This window comes from Dermacentor variabilis, unplaced genomic scaffold (assembly GCF_050947875.1).
Source record: "Dermacentor variabilis isolate Ectoservices unplaced genomic scaffold, ASM5094787v1 scaffold_19, whole genome shotgun sequence".
NCBI lineage: Eukaryota > Metazoa > Arthropoda > Arachnida > Ixodida > Ixodidae > Dermacentor > Dermacentor variabilis.
This window is the reverse complement of record NW_027460357.1, coordinates 3,540,063-3,557,420: the sequence shown is the minus strand read 5'-3', so window position 1 is coordinate 3,557,420 and position 17,358 is coordinate 3,540,063.

Sequence of the window (17,358 nt, the reverse complement as noted above, 5' to 3'; positions counted from 1 at the left end):
TTCAGAGTCCGGCCTTTAGTCGCTCCGGGACGGCGCTTTTGCCGCCGGGGGTAGTGCTACGGGATAGTATTTCCAATGATGAAGAGCCGAGCAGTAAGAAGACGACGACGACGATTGGAAGCTAGCGCGGGCTGTTGCCTCTTGGCCAACTGCGGCGTATTGCCTTGTAAATATACGTGTAAATAGTTTTTCGTCGGTGTCTTCCTACGTAACAATATCAAGGTGGACGTGTGGAAACTGACCAGACGTCTGCGGTAATGCGACGAGGGGTGAAGGGACATGCCTGGTGACTTTAGCGTGCTGGCATTGAATGCAGGAGCGCGCCCAGGTGCGGCAATCCCGCTGCATGGAGAGAAAGACATAGCGGTCGACCACGAGGCGGGTATAGGCGCGTATGCCGGGATGGCTGAGATTATGTAGCTGGTTGAAGAGGCCACGGTGATGGGAGAGGGGCACGTAAGGCCTGCTTCGTGCTGTTAATATGTCGCAGTAGATAGTCGTTGCCGATTCAGGTATGGGGACTTGTTGCAGCTGTAGTGAGGACCCGCCCTTAAGAAGCTCCTGCAGTTCGGCGTCCGTAGTCTGAGCGTCGGCGAGGACATCAGCTGTTATTTTAGAAGGGCTAATAGCTGCCACACGTGAAAGCGCGTCGGCGACCACGTTGTCCTTCCCGCTGACATGTTGGATTTCGATGGTAAACTGGGCAATGAGCGAGAGCTGGTTCTGCTGGACCGGCGGGAGTTTGTCGCGGCGTTGAGAGAAGGCGTAGGTTAGAGGTTTATGGTCAGGGTAGATAGTGCAGTGCTGTGCTTCGAGAATGTGGCTAAAGTGCTGAACTGCTTCGAATACCGCCAGAAGTTCTCTGTAGTAAGCTGACGAACTCGACGGGGCGGGAGTCGTGGTTTCGGCGGTGGGACTGGCCGCTGAACGGGTCGTTTTGCGAGCTGAGCGTTTCTTGGAGAAGATCGCCAAGGGATGCCAGGTGTTCTCTACGTGCTGCATAAGGTCGGCGGCGACGGCGATGCTAGAGGCGTCCGTGAAGAGCCCTAAGGAGCGTCTGGCAGAGGATGGGCGAGAAGTGTGGCGGTGGAGAGAGCAGCTTAGCATTTTTCGAAAAGTTGTGTTAAAGCCATTGTCCACGTGACGGGTTGGTTTCCAAGGCATCATTGAGGCACCAAGGCATCATTGAGGGGAGCCTGGTAGTCGGCTGCGTGTGGCAAGAAACGCCTGTAAATGTTAAGCATGCCGAGGAAGCGGCGAAGGTCTTAAGCGGTGGTTGGTTGAGTGTAATTTTGCATGTCTGAGATGCGTTGAGGTAAGGGTCGAGTTCCCTCTGATGAAACTTCATGACCGAGGAATTTGACGACAGAAGCGCCGAGCGTTCTCTTTTGGACATTGACTAGTAGGCCGTGGTCATCGAGGCGTTGGAAAAGCAGACGAAGGTGCCTGTGGGGTTCGTCGGTGTTGCGGGAAAAGACCAATATGTCGTCAAGATAGACGAAGCAGAATTCGAGGCCGTGGACGATTTCGTCGACGAAGTGTTGAAAGGCTCGTTCAGCGTTCCTCAGGCCAAAGCTCATGAACGGAAACTCGAACAAGCCGAAAGGAGTAATGATTGCAGTTTTCGGGACGTCGTCCGGATTGACGAGTATCTGCATGTAGTCTTTTACCAAGTCTATCACGGAGAAAACGTGGCCGCCAGAAATGCAATGGGCGAAATCCTGTATATGGTAGACGGGGTACCTGTCCGGAATGGCAGAGGCGTTGAGGGCACCGTAGCCCCCACAGGGCCGCCAGCCTTCGGTCTTCTTAGGGACGTGGTGCAGTGGCGAGGCCCATGGGCCGTCGGAGGGGCGGGCGATTGCCTTCCGGAGCATGACTTCGAACTCTGCTTTGGCTATACGCATGCGGTCCGGGGCAAAGCGACGGGCGCGATAGAAAACCGGGGGGGCCTGGGGTAATCCGGATGTAGTGCACAGTGGTGTGCTACATCCGGATTCACGTGGCAACCCGCTGGGGCGCGTCAAACCGGAAAATTCGGCGAGGATAGCGCGGTACGGTTAATTATGTTCGACACTGAGTACTTTGATGCTTGGCTGGTGGGTAGCCGTTTGCTGTCCTGGCACAGAATGTCCCGTTCTCGCGTCGATGAGACGGTCGTGGCGGCAGTCCGGAAGGTTGTTGTAGTGCGCTAAAGAGTCTGAGCCGATTATTGGCTCGGTGACGTCGGCGATGACAAAATTCCAATGAACATCACGACGTAGGTTTTTAAGCTGGATGTGCAGGCGGAGCGAGCCGCAAGTTTTGATTGTGGACCAGTTTGCAGCGCTGAGCTCGAAAGACGTAGGACGGGGACCTTGAAGATGGGCTCGCGGGTAGCAGCAAATGTCGGAACCGCTGTGGACAAGGAACCGCTGCTTTGTAATTTGGTCTGTGACCAAGATGCGACGGCCTCGACGTTGGCAGCTCGCAGCCGTGGCTACGAGCTGCCGTTGGCGTTTCCCTGATTTATAGCCGAGCAGGGTGGTCGACAATGTCGTGCTCTGTCCCCGAAGCGTCGATGGTAGTAGCACCGGTCAACGTCACCAGGCTGCTGCGATGGGGCAGTGTTCTGGCCAAGGCTTTGTGAGTGGCGCGTCGGCATGTGTTGATCCAGGCGTCGTCGAATGGAGCTGAGCTGTCGGTTGATATCGTCGATACGGCGCGCAAGCTCTATGGTGTTCAGCGGTGCGGCGACAACCTGGACGATGGGCGACAACGGCGGCAAAGGGACCTCGATGACGCGATCAGCGATCCCGGCAAGTTGGTCAAGAGGTAGCGTAAGCTGAGCCTGCAGAATTTCCTGGACGTGCGGTGGAAGTCGTTGAAGCCAAAGAGTTCGCAGTAAGGCATCCTGGACTTCCATGTTGCCCGCGAGAGCACGCATGTGGCGGAGGAGCTGGGAAGCCTTGCGCTCGGCAAGTTCTGCGGACTGAAGTTGTCGCACCTTCTGGTCTTCCGACAGTGACAGGCGGCGAATGAGTTCAGTCTTGAGGTGTTCGTTAAGGTTGGCCGTTATTTCGTTGGCAAGGATATCCCGGATCTCGTTGGCGTAGCGGGCATCGAAGCGGGCGACGACATAATCGTACGGGGTCCGGTCTTGCGTGATGTGCGCGAGGGAGAACTGGGCCTCGACTTTGGCGAACCATACCTGGCACGAGTCGGCCCAAAACTGCGGAAGCTTGACAGCTACACGCCAGACGCCGTGCGGGGCAGCGTGCGGATGCCATCTGCCGGGGTTTTGGCGTCCTCGGCGGAGCCGGCAGGATGTTGCTGCACAGAACCATTGAGTTGGTCGTGCCGTTCCTGAAGCTGTAGCTCTTGCTTCTGGATGACCTCTTGCTGCTTGTGAAGGTGTCTGTTGAGAAGTTGCAGCTGTCGTTGAATGGCGTTTTGTTCGTTCATGGCGATGCGTTCTGGTTCGTTGTCCGGGTCACATGATTAGGCATGTCGTGTCTGGAGAAGGACGAATCGCAACATAAAAGCGTAACGACTCCTTATTAACTAACGATGGCAGCGGATGGGTATACCAATGCTACGTTCGTGTCAGCAGCGGAAGGTAGAAAGCGGTCCTTCTGAGCCGGGCAATCTGTTTTTATAGCCACCATCGGTGACGCATACCTCGGGTTACGCGGCAGTGCCGCAATGTTTTATCGGCCACGCACTCCAGCGTGCAGCTGTGTTATGCTGGGCCGGATGATAAGAAGGCGGAGTGGGCGCAGAAATATGCGCGTAGTGTGTCGCCACACAGTTAATGAGAATAGCTTAGTAACTTGCTATTCGCTGATGATATTGCCTTGCTTAGTAACTCAGTGGACCAATTCCAATGCATGCTCACTGACCTGGAGAAGCAAAGTAGCAGGGTGGGTCTAATAATTAATCTACAGAAAACTAAAGTAATGTTTAGCTCTCTGGGAAGAGATCAGCACTTTATGATAGGTAGCGAGGTAGGCATTACGGAATCAGGGTGTAGACGCGCCGTATGTAAAAATACTGAAAGATATCTATAGCGGCTCCACAGCCACCTTATTTCTCCATAAAGAGAGCAACAAAGTCGCAATAAAGAAAGGCGTCAGGCAGGGAGATACGATCTCTCGAATGCCATTCACAGCGTGTTTATAGGAGGTATTCAGATACGTGGATTGGGAAGAATTGGGGATACGAGTTAATGAAAAACATCTTAGTAGATTGAGATTCGCTGATGATATTGCCTTGCTTAGTAACTCAGGGGACCAACTGCAGTGCATGCTCACTGACCTGGAGAGGGAAAGCAGAAGTGTGGGTCTAAAAATTAATCTGCGGGAAACTAAAGTAATGTGTAACAGTCTCGGAAAAGAAAAAAATTTACGATAGGTATCGAGGCACTGGAAGTGGTAAGGGAATACATCTACTTAGAACCGCCAGTAACCGCGGATCCGGATCATGAGACTGAAATAATCAGAAGAATAAGAGTGGGCGGGGGTGCGTTTGGCAGGCATTCTGAGATCATGAACAGCAGGTTGCCATTATCGCTCAAGAGAAAAGTGTATAACAGCTGTGTCTTACCAGTGTTCGCGTATGGCGCAGAAACCTGGAGGCTTACGAAAACGGTTCTACCTAAATTGAGGACGACGCAACGAGCTATGGAAAGAAGAATGATGTGTGTAACGTTAACGGATAAGAAAAGAGCAGATTGGGTGAGGGAACAAACGCGCGTTAATGACACCATAGCGGAGATCAAGAAAAAGATATGGGCATGGGCAGGGCATGTAATGAGGAGGGAAGATAACCGGTGGACATTAAGGGGTACGGACTGGCGTAGCAGAGGACGGCAGAAAGTTAGGTTGGCGCATGAGATTAAGAAGTTTGCAGGGACAACATGGCCACAATTACTACATGACTGGGGTAGTTGGAGAAGTAAGGGAGAGACCTTTGTCCTGCAGTGGACGTAAACAGGCTGCTGCTGCTGCTGCTGCTGATGATGATGATGATGATGAGATACGTGTAAGTCGTTAACCTAGTTCTAGGAGGTGCATGTTTTAGCTTATGTCTGTGAAAGCAAAGTTTACTGAATGAATAGTTACATATGATATAGATGTGATTACTCCAGCTGAGGTTGTTGGTGTTACGTTTCGCCTACGACGCGCGGTTTAGCCGGCGCGACTGCAACAAAGCGGCAGACATTTTGGCCCGTTCGGCGTCGCCGCTACGCTCCCCGCCAAGCGCGTCCAGGCATGTTCCGATGCCACGTGTCTTCATGTGCGTGTGTGAGTGTATGTGCCATTGTGCCCGACCGGCGGCGATACGACAGCAGGGGTCACCTTCTCCTCCCAGCCATTGTGCCCGACCGGAGGCGATACGACAGTAGGAGTTACCTTCTCCTCCCAGCCATTGTGCCCGACCGGGGGCGATACGACAGTAGGAGTTACCTTCTCCTCCCAGCCATTGTGCCCGACCGGAGGCGATACGACAGTAGGGGTTACCTTCTCCTCCCAGCCATTGTGCCCGACCGGAGGCGATACGACAGTAGGAGTCACCTTCTCCTCCCAGTCTTTGTGCCCGACCGGCGGCGCTACGACAGTATGCGTCACCTTATCCCATTGTACAATCACGTGCTCGTCTATTGAGGGGTTCCTTCTTGCCCTCAACTGCGAGAGTATAAAAACAGCTGCCCCCGGACGCCAGAAGGAGGGCTCCGATTTCTTCTGTTGAGTAAAGTGCTCTTCCGTCTCTCTACTTCGGTCAACCTGACCGCCAACTCTTTGCGATGTTAAAATAAACAAGTTGTTTTGTTGTTACCAGTCGACTCATGCTTTGCCGGGACCTTCGGATGCTTCCAGTTGTACCCCAGGCCGCCAGGCCAACGCTACCCTTGGGGCTTGCGACCCAGGTGCAACAACGGGCGTCAGCGCCGAGTTCCCAACAGGTCGTACCATCGGTGCGACCACAACAACCGTTGCCATCGGTGGGATTCAAACAACTGTCTGCCAGCGGTGAGATCGCGACAACGGAGGCCAGCAGCGAAGAGATGCAGTTGACTGTATGCTGAGCAGCTCATCGACGATCCGGGAGCAGTGCAACGAGCCCTGTGTGATGACTGGTTGCCTGCAGCGGAACGACTGCGCTGGACTCTTGGCTGCGAGGTTTGGTGAGTGCGGGACTTTCTTCTTCTGAGCTTTGCCAGGCTTTTGTTAGTGTCAGAAACAGAGCTGGTAATTGTGGTTGTCGTTGCTGCCGGGTTAGTTTGCGGCAAGACAATAGTAAGCAGTAGAGAAAGCAGCATTCAGAGCAGCCATGGATTTGAAGTCGTTGCGCAAACCGAAATTGTTGGAGCTTGCAAGAGAGTTGGGTCTGGATGTCTCAGACAAACTCAGAAAACCTGAACTGCTAAAGGCTATTCTGGAGTTAGAAGCTGAGGATGACGAGCTGTCGGAATGCCTTGAGACCATTGAGGAGAGGGAGACCGCAAAAAGACAGGAGCGCGAGCTTAAAGAACAGAAAGAGCGAGAGCAACAAGAGCGCGACCGTCAACACGCTTTGGAAATGAAGCGTCTTGAGGTAGAGATCGAACGCGCTCGTAATGGAAGTCAGGCACACGGTGCAGGAGAACGCGTATTGTTCAAAATGACTGACCTGATGCGGCCGTTTAAGCTTGGAGAGGACATTGGTTTGTTCCTGGTTAACTTTGAGCGAACGTGCGAGAAGCAGGGGTTCTCTCGGGAAACGTGGCCACAGCGCTTGCTCACTTTGTTACCCGGCGAGGCGGCCGACGTAGTCGCTCGCTTGGATAGAGAGGAGGCAGAGGATTTCGACACAGTGAAATCGAGTCTTCTAAAAAAGTACCGGCTGTCAGCGGAGGCGTTCCGTCGGAAGTTTCGGGAAAGTGAGAAAGGCAAGATTGAGTCATATACAGAGTTTGCGTACAGGCTTATGTCAAACATGCAGGAGTGGCTCAAAGAAGAGAAAGCGTTTGGTGACCACGATAAAGTTCTGCAGTGTTTCGGGCTAGAACAGTTTTATAGTCGGTTACCTGAGAACGTGCGGTACTGGGTCTTGGATAGGCCAGACGTTTGTACGGTGGCTAAAGCCGCTGAGCTAGCCGAGGAGTTTGTGACGCGTCGGGCTCGCGGAGCTAAGGACGGTCAAAAGGGTGAATTTGGCTCGAAGTTTGAGAGGCCGAAGTTCACACCCATGAGAGCAAAGGGGAACACGCGTAGTGAGGATGCGAGTGGAAGCAGTGCGACCGAACCTAAGGAGACGGCGCAGCCGAAGCCGAACGCAGAAAGCGGTTCGAGGTGAGGCAAGCGCGCGTGTGTTATACGTGCCAGAAGCCGGGTCACTTTTCGGCGCAGTGTCCGGAAACAACACCAAAAGTTGTGTTTTTTTCATTATGCAGCACTGACGAGAACATGAAGCTTCTCGAGCCTTACATGCGAGACCTCCTCGTGAACGGGAAAGAGTGCCGAGTGCTTCGCGATTCCGCAGCTACAATGGATGTAGTTCACCCGTCTTACGTAGAACCCCATATGTTCACGGGCGAGTGCGCATGGATCAAGCAAGCCGTGGAAGCTCATAGCGTGTGTCTGCCGGTAGCAAAAGTGCTTATTGAAGGACCTTTCGGAGCGCTTGAGACGGAGGCCGCAGTGTCTTCTATGCTGCCCCCCCAGTACCCGTACCTATTTTCAAACAGGTCCGATCACCTCCTGCGCGAGAAGGGGCTTGTGTTTGGTGAGGCTAGCGTTCAGGCCTTAACCAGGTCGAAGGTTCGAGAGCTCGCTGCAAAGGCGGTAGTTGCGGGGCCGACGTTATCGAACAATGAGAAAGGGTCAGAGGCGCAGCAAGCTGATATTCAGAGCACGCCCGAACTGAATAAAATTGAGTCTGTAGCGTTGAAGGCGCCAGATACTGGAGAGGAAATACCCGACACGGGAAAGTTAGAAGAACTATCTACTGATTTGCTCATCGCGCCTACGTCAGACGGACTTGATAGGTTGCTAAAAGTCAGGCGGTCGGCTTTGATAGCCGAGCAAAAGAAGGATGGTAGCCTAGAAAACATACGCTGCAATGTCAAGGAAGGTATCGCCAGGAAAAATGCGCGTTTTGTGGAAAGAGGTGGAGTCCTGTACCGGAAGTATCTAGACCGCAGAGGAGTGGAGTTCGATCAGCTGATCGTTCCTCAATGCTATCGTCAGGATCTGTTGCGCTTGTCGCATGGGGGTTCGTGGTCCGGACACCTAGGAGTTAAGAAAACTAAGGACCGTCTCTTGCAAGAGTACTATTGGCCAGGGTGTTTTCGGGACGCAGACCATTTCGTGAGGACATGTGACACTTGTCAGCGGGTGGGCAAACCAGGGGACAAATCGAGGGCGCCGTTGAAATTGGTACCTATCATTACGGAGCCTTTTAGACGGCTCGTTATTGATACAGTGGGACCTCTGCCGGTAACAGCCACAGGGTACAGACACATTTTGACTGTGATCTGCCCAGCGAGAAAGTTCCCTGAAGCAGTGCCGCTTAAAGAACTCAGCTCAGTTGAGATAGTCAATGCACTACTGTCCATATTTGCGCGAGTTGGTTTCCCTGCGGAAATCCAATCAGATCAGGGCACAGTGTTTACTAGCGCTTTGACGACAACTTTTCTCGAAAGGTGTGGGGTGAAGCTGCTACACAGCTCAGTGTACCACCCACAGTCGAATTCCGTTGAGAAGCTCCACTCCGTCATGAAGCGCGTGTTGAGAGCCTTGTGTTTTGAACATCGAACTGACTGGGAGCTGTGTCTGCCTGGGGTGATGTTTGCATTAAGGACCGCGCCGCATGCAGCTACGGGGTTTTCGCCAGCTGAGCTGGTGTACGGTCGCTCGCTTCGGTCTCCGGTTCGCATGCTTCGAGAATCGTGGGAAGGCAGGGGCGACGACCCAGTCGTGATGGAGTACGTGCTTAAGCTCCTCGAACGCTTAAGATGGGCACAGGAGTTGTCAGGTGAAGCAATGGCAAAGGCCCAGCAGAGGGCCAAGGTTTATTATGATCGGACAGCCAGGGCCCGTCGTTTTGAGGTGGGCGATGAGGTCATGATATTGCGCACATCGCTAAACAACAAACTAGACGTGCAGTGGGAGGGCCCAGCACGAATTGTTCAGAAACTGTCGGACGTTAACTACGTGGTAAGTCTGCCAGGAAAGCGGAAAGCACAGCAAGTTTACCACTGTAATCTGCTCAAACCTTATAGACAAAGGGAAGCAGTGGTGTGCATGATGGTAAACGTTCCTGAAGAGCTTCCGGTCGAGCTTCCGGGACTAGGCTCAGTGACGAACAGGGAAGACACCGGTCAAGTCATTAGTGACTTAGTCAGTGGAGCATCGCTGTTGCGTGAACAGAAAACCGAACTACACCAGCTCTTACAAGAGTTTCAAGGTCTGTTCTCTGAGAGGCCTGGTAGGACTTCTGTCCTTACTCATGACATAGAACTTACCTCCCCAGAGCCAGTACGATCCAAGACGTACCGGGTGTCACCCCGCCAGAGCGATATTATGGAGGCTGAGGTAAAGAAAATGCTACAGCTCGGTGTTATTGAGGCAGGTGAGAGTGATTATACCTCCCCTTTGATTTTAGTTGAGGTACCGGGCAAGGAACCTCGTCCTTGCGTCGACTACCGCAGGCTTAATTCCATCACTAAGGATCAAATTTATCCGATCCCTAACATCGAGGAGCGCCTTGAGAAAGTTAGTAGCGCTCAGTTTATTTCCACCCTAGATCTTGTCAGGGGTTATTGGCAGGTTCCACTTACAGAAGAGGCTAGTAGGTATGCGGCGTTCATTTCACCAATGGGAACATTCCGTCCTAAAGTGTTGAGTTTTGGTTTGAAGAACGCGCCATACTGTTTTTCAAGCCTCATGGATAAAGTGTTGCGGGGACAGCAAGAAATCGCTTTACCGTATCTAGACGACGTAGCGATATTCTCCGCATCCTGGTCTGAGCATATGGCACACTTGCGGGCAGTGCTAACCCGCCTGCGCGAAGCGGGCTTGACAGTCAAGGCTCCTAAGTGCCAGTTAGCACAGGCCGAGGTTGTCTACCTCGGTCACGTGATTGGTCAGGGTCGTCGCCGCCCCTCTGAAATAAAGGTGGCCGCTGTGCGAGACTTCCCGCAACCGCGCACGAAGACCGATATTCGGTCGTTCTTAGGTGTCGCCGGCTACTATCAGAGGTACATCCCCAGGTACTCTGATATCGCGGCTCCCCTGACGGATGCTCTAAGAAAGACAGAGCCTCAAACAGTCGTCTGGGACGGGACAAAGGAAAGAGCTTTTAGCGCCCTAAAGAGTGCCCTAACAAGCCAGCCTGTGCTACGATCGCCAGACTATACAAAAGGGTTCGTTGTTCAGTGCGATACTAGTGAGCGAGGCATGGGCGTTGTACTGTGCCAACGGGAAAATGGAGAAGTAGAACACCCCGTCCTGTATGCTAGTCGTAAGCTGACCAGTCGTGAGCAGGCGTATAGCGCCACCGAGAAAGAGTGTGCATGTCTCGTGTGGGCCGTTCAGAAATTGTCATGCTATCTAGCCGGCTCGAGGTTTATCATTGAGACGGATCACTGCCCTCTCCAATGGCTGCAGACCATCTCTCCCAAAAATGGCCGCCTCCTGCGCTGGAGCCTCGCTTTGCAACAATATTCCTTTGAGGTGCGTTACAAAAAGGGGAGTCTCAACGGTAACGCCGATGGCTTAAGTCGAAGCCCCTAACGTAGGAATCAGCCTCAAAATTGTTTGTTACTGATATTTTTCTTCCTGAGGCAGGATTTTTTAACATATTGCTTTTGTTTAGTGTTTCAAAGTGATGATATGCTTTCTAGTGCAATTTTCCAATTTGTGGCCGCGTTCTGAGTGATGCTAGACTACTGTAAGGAACTAGGCAGTGGTATAAAAGGGGAAAGAGCCTGGCAGGGCTTAGTGAGGGTTGTGCCGTGCTTGCTGACTGAGCGGTTGAGTTTCAGCGTAGTTCTAACGCTTGCCGGGAACGAGAACAAAAATGTGAACTCTCCCGAAGTCACTTTGCAGTGTCCTGTGCGAACCTGAACGAGAGAACGAGGCCTTCTCTGTGCGCTGCGCTCAAGAAACGTCGAGGGACGCCCGACTTCGGTTATGAGCATCATCGAGCGACATCCCTCCGGACAGCGGATGCAGTCCCCTGTCCATCGGGATCTCCTTCCCCCGGCGGGGCGGTCTGTTACGTTTCGCCTACGACGCGCGGTTTAGCCGGCGCGACTGCAACAAAGCGGCAGACATTTTGGCCCGTTCGGCGTCGCCGCTACGCTCCCCGCCAAGCGCGTCCAGGCATGTTCCGATGCCACGTGTCTTCATGTGCGTGTGTGAGTGTATGTGCCATTGTGCCCGACCGGCGGCGATACGACAGCAGGGGTCACCTTCTCCTCGCAGCCATTGTGCCCGACCGGAGGCGATACGACAGTAGGAGTTACCTTCTCCTCCCAGCCATTGTGCCCGACCGGAGGCGATACGACAGTAGGAGTTACCTTCTCCTCCCAGCCATTGTGCCCGACCGGAGGCGATACGACAGTAGGGGTTACCTTCTCCTCCCAGCCATTGTGCCCGACCGGAGGCGATACGACAGTAGGAGTCACCTTCTCCTCCCAGTCTTTGTGCCCGACCGGCGGCGCTACGACAGTATGCGTCACCTTATCCCATTGTACAATCACGTGCTCGTCTATTGAGGGGTTCCTTCTTGCCCTCAACTGCGAGAGTATAAAAACAGCTGCCCCCGGACGCCAGAAGGAGGGCTCCGATTTCTTCTGTTGAGTAAAGTGCTCTCCCGTCTCTCTACTTCGGTCAACCTGACCGCCAACTCTTTGCGATGTTAAAATAAACAAGTTGTTTTGTTGTTACCAGTCGACTCATGCTTTGCCGGGACCTTCGGATGCTTCCAGTTGTACCCCAGGCCGCCAGGCCAACGCTACCCTTGGGGCTTGCGACCCAGGTGCAACAACGGGCGTCAGCGCCGAGTTCCCAACAGGTCGTACCATCGGTGCGACCACAACAACCGTTGCCATCGGTGGGATTCAAACATTGGCTATTGTGATTCCCAAGTATTTGTACTCGGTGACTTCCGCAACCAGTTCCGTATCTAGTTTGTGGAAACGACAGTTTTTTTGAAATTTTCTTTTTGGTCGCTGACATGTATGCTGTTTTACTGGTATTTAATTCCATGCTCCATTGACGACCCCGCGAAAGAATGCTTTAGAGATTAGAGCTTAGTACTAATTGATCTTCCCCGCAGTTAATTTCATTATACAGTACCCAATCGTCTGCAAATAATCTAATTTCAACCGGGGATTCAATTTCATTTGTAATGTCATTAATGTATATCAAGAATAGTAAAGGGGCTAGTACGCTGCTCTGGGGCACTCCAGTTGACACTGGAAGTTCTTTGGATGATTGATCATTAATTGAAACAAACTGCCTGCGGTTAGTCAGCTAAGCAGCCACCCAATTCACTAAGTAGGTTGGAAGGTGAATTGATTCTAGTTTATTAACAAGTTTGCTTTGTGATACGAGATTGAACGCCTTTCTAAAATCTAAAAATATTTCACCAATTTGACCGTTTCTTTTCTTATATATAAACGATATTGTCACTAACCTCTCTGTTAAAATCAGGCTTTACGCTGACGACTGCGTTCTGTACGATGAAATAACAACGGAAGAAGACCAACTTATGTTAAACAGGAACTTTAATAAGGTAGTTGAGTGGTGTAGACAATGGCAAATGTGCATTAAGTTCGAAAAGACAGTATATATGCGGATAACCTTAAAGAAGAAGCCACTGGTATATCGCAATGGCACAGAAAACGCCTTTTTGTCAGAGGTAGCGCAATATAAGTACCTTGGCTTGTGCATAACAAAGGATCTTTCCTGGTCAAAGCACCTTGACACAGTAATAGCAAATTGTCACCGCAAGTTATTTTTTCTAAGACGCGTATTAAAATCCTCCGCACCAACATTACGTCTATTGGCATACAAAACACTAGTCCGCCCCGTTTTAGAATATGCTATAGTTATATTAGACCCGTTCTCTAAAAGCGATATTGGAAAGCTAGAAAGCTTACAGAAAAAAGCAGTTCGATTCATCTACAATACATGTGGGCGTAGTTCTATTACTAACCTTTTATGTCGGAGCGGCTTGCCTTCTATAAGTGACAGAAATCGTGCATGTCATCTAAAATTCTTTTTCCATCTAATAAATGGTCACTACAACATCGACACGTCTCACATTATCACCTATGCAACAGCTTACGCTACCAGACAGCGAAACTCACTAGCTGTAACTCCATTTACAACACGTGTCAACTGCTTCAAGTATTCCTTTTTTCCGAGAACTATAGTAGATTGGAATAGGCTGGCCGATAAAACTGTAACACAGGACTCATTATGACTTTTCGAAGCATATCTTTAACTTTTTTTACACTTGCTGAGATTGTTAGTGATAGCACTGTTTGACTGTATAATTGGGAAAGATCGCTAAGTAACGTTGAAGCGCTTGTTTTTGCGCCTGTTTTTTGCGCTTGTGTGAAGAATTTTTTGAGTGCAATTCCCCGTCTTTGCATTTATTTTATTTTGTGAACGTACTCGCGTACCACGCTGCTAAGATCTTGTTTAAGATCGCAGTATTTATAAATAAAAAAATGAACCCTAGAAAAATTGTGGACAACTGTTGTTAATGGTGTCACAGTACAATAACCCTTGCGAAAACCATGTTGGCTAGAAGAAAGTACGTTGTTATCCCCTACAAACTTATTAATTTCCTTAGCTATATGTTCGAGTAGTTTGCAACATTCTTCTTCTGCTTCTTTATTAATACTGTTAACCCTCGCTTGAGGGTTGTTACAGGGAGGGAAAATAGTAGAACACAAGCAAATTTGGCATTTCATAGCATCAGGTTGGGTGCTCACGATACAAAATATCAATCAAGTTTTCAAATTTGTGCACATTCGTCTGATCTACAACATCAGGTAAGGCAGTTCACATTTCAATTACATCCGGGAAAAAAGAATAACGAAAAACATGAACACGTGTGTTATAAGGCTTGACGGTTCTGCTGTGGTTTATTCTCTCGCTACGATTTGCAGGGAACTGGGTATATTTTTCATTTTTTATCTTCAAAACCCTTTGAGGTATCTGAAAAAAATCTTAAGTCTGGCTCTTTTCCTTCGGGTTTCCAGCAACTCAAGCCCACACGAACGCAGAATTGTTGTTACCGAGTCCGTCCTTCGGTACCTTGAAGCAATAAAACGAGCAGCCATTCTCTGAATTATTTCTAGTTTGTCTATTAAAATTTTTTGTGAGGACTCCAGACAACGCAAGCGTATTCTAAAGATGGACGTATGAAAGTTTTATAAGCAATTAATTTGGCATCCTTCGTTGCATGTTACAGCTTTTTCTGCAGTGAACACAGTTTTGTGAAGCCATCGAGCACAGGTTACCGATATCTTTACGCCAGTCTAAATTCTGTAAAATTGTGACCCCTAAATACTTGAATGTATCTATATTTCTTAGCTTGTTGCTCGCAATATTATAAAAGAATGGTGCCCCACTTTTTTGTTAGTAACATGTGCAAAAGTCGACTTGTTGTAATTAATTTCCAGGTTCCATTTTCACACCAAAGGTTAAGGGTATGAAGAACCTGGTTAATTCTGATTTGCTCGTCAATGTGTGTTACCGCAGAATAAATTAAACAGCCGTCAGCAAAAAGCTTCAATTTCACAGGGAAATCGACAATCTCTGTAATGTTACTAATATAAACCAAGATCAGCTACGGGGCGAAAACAGACCCCAGGGGAACACCAGAAAGCACTTCTAACGCAGGAGACAAGCACTCGTCCACAGGCACAACCTGCCTGCGATTGTGTAGGTAGGTTTCAATCCATTTTAGAATAGTGTCGTTTATTCCTGCTTTCTGCAACGTGAAAAGTAATTTATTGTGTGAAACTTTGTCGAAGGGTTTCGAAAAGTCTACGCAGATGACGTCAATTTGTTCTTGGGCGTTTATAGCTCAAGTAAAATCATGAATAGTTTCTATGAGCTGGGTTACTGTAGAGAGTCCCTTTCGGAAACCATGTTGGTGCTGTTAAAAAAGTCGTTATTTTCAAGAAAAACGAGAATATGCTTACTTATGATATGCTCTTAGACTACAACAGACGCTAGTCAGGGAAACTGGGCAATAGTTATTTATTAGCAAATCGGTTACCGCTTTTAAGAAGAGGAAAATTTCCTAAAAGTGAACATTACCAAGACGAAAGCAATATTATTCCGTACTAAAAACAGAACGGTGCGTGCAGATCTCGACCTTTGGTTAGCAAACAAAAAATGGAGGTCGTGACAGTTGTGAAATGTCTTGGTGTTGCTTTGACCAAGTCTCTTAATTGGGATAAACAGTGAGAATATCTGCGCTAAAATTAACAGGATTAATGGCATCCTATGTCGCCAGAGGCACAAGCTTTCCCCTCAAGTGAAAATATTAATTTACAATGCATTTATATTGCTACATATAACTTATTGTCTCATAGTCTGGGGGACAACAACCAAGCAGAACCAAATGAAAATTCTAATTGCTCAAAAACGAGCAATTAGATTAATAGCTAATGTACCGTGGTGTACTCATACGAATCCCTACTTTGCAAGGTTTAATATCATGACAATATCAGAGTTATCCTTTTCAAGTTGATCTCTGTGTATAAAAACGCTGTTTCCACTAAGAATCAATTCCTTTTATCAAGTCTGACCCTGACTCGTTCGATTCTATCCTACAATACACAGAACAAAATGTCATGGAGTGTACCTTTCTGCCGCACAACATATGGTAAGCAGTCATTAACATATAATTTATCACATTATCTCAATATACTGCAAGAGAACATGATACTTGAAGAGACTTCACGGCATAAATTAGCCAAACTTATTCCCATGTTTGAATGGATATAGTTCGGGATTAGAACATATATATAGCTTCGTGTACCTTCATTTTACTTGCATTGTATCTCGGTTGATTGTAAATGAGTTTCCTGTGCATAGAATATGTGGAGTAGTTTTTGTCAAATAAAGTCCATGTGATAGTAGAGGTGTACCTTCGCGCAAATGTTAGATGTAGATATTTTTGTGGCTACATTTCTTTTGTGTTTGTGAGTGCGCTCTCCCACTGCTGTTGGGATCAGCTGCTGGGGTATGCACCCCGGCAGAGGGCGTAGGGTGGCTCTCATGCTGCGACAACGCAACTTTTTGCCTTGCGTCCTCTCTCTTTTGTTGCTGGTGTAACCTTGAGAGAGTTAATAAAATATATTGTATTGTATTGTATTGTATTGAGTTATGACTGCGCAACGCCAGTCTTGTGGCAACGAGTGAGTTTGCAATGACTTAATAAAGATTTTATTTAAGAAAAATGACACCCACTCCGTGTATCGCTTTATAAATTGGGTTTTTATTCCATCCGGCCCGCTAGCCTTCCTAGACTCTAAAAGTAGCAGTTGGTTAAACACACCTGCTTGAAGGACGACAAGATTTTCCATCCCACATGAAAAGGAAGATGGCAAACAGGTGTCTGCGCAATCGCTGCTAGACGCTGAAAAAACTGATTGAAAGAAATTATGAAAATGAGTCGCAATATTTGCTTTTTGCGTTACTATTAAATCGTTAACTTGGACCTTGTTTGTTTGTTCTTTTTTGTCATTCAGATAAAGTCAGAATTTTGAGGTGATGTTTTCATAAAGGTATTTAATGTTTGGTTAAAGAACTGCTCTTTGGATTCCTTCAGAGCCGTTTTCAAGGCCTATCGCAATATCCACACCTCGGCGGATATACCTTGCCTTTTGCGTAAGCGCTTTATTTTACGCTTAATATGGATATGTCGATTAATCCAAGGGTTCCGTCGTTTTATATGCTTTAGTCGAGTTGGGATGGAAACTATCAACGCAATGTGTTATGATTTTCTTGAGGCGCTGCCATAGTTCATCAACCGATTCACAATCGCAGACAAGTTCAAATTGGTTAAATTACAATTCTGAGAAATCGAGAATAGATGTGTCGTCCGCCCGACTATACTCCTTAACTTTCACAGGTATAAACGGCTGGGAACGAGTGCTTGCGCTCGACACTATGTGTACAAGAACCAGCTTATGATCTGAGAGACCATGTTCCACAGACACTGTATAGTCGCCTATTTTATTCGAAAAAAACACCAAGTCCAACAATGACCAAAATTCAGGCGTTACCCTCGTGTTTTCTTACACGATTTGCTTTAGATTGTGCGAGATCATTATTTGAAGCAGCTTTTCGCTACTAG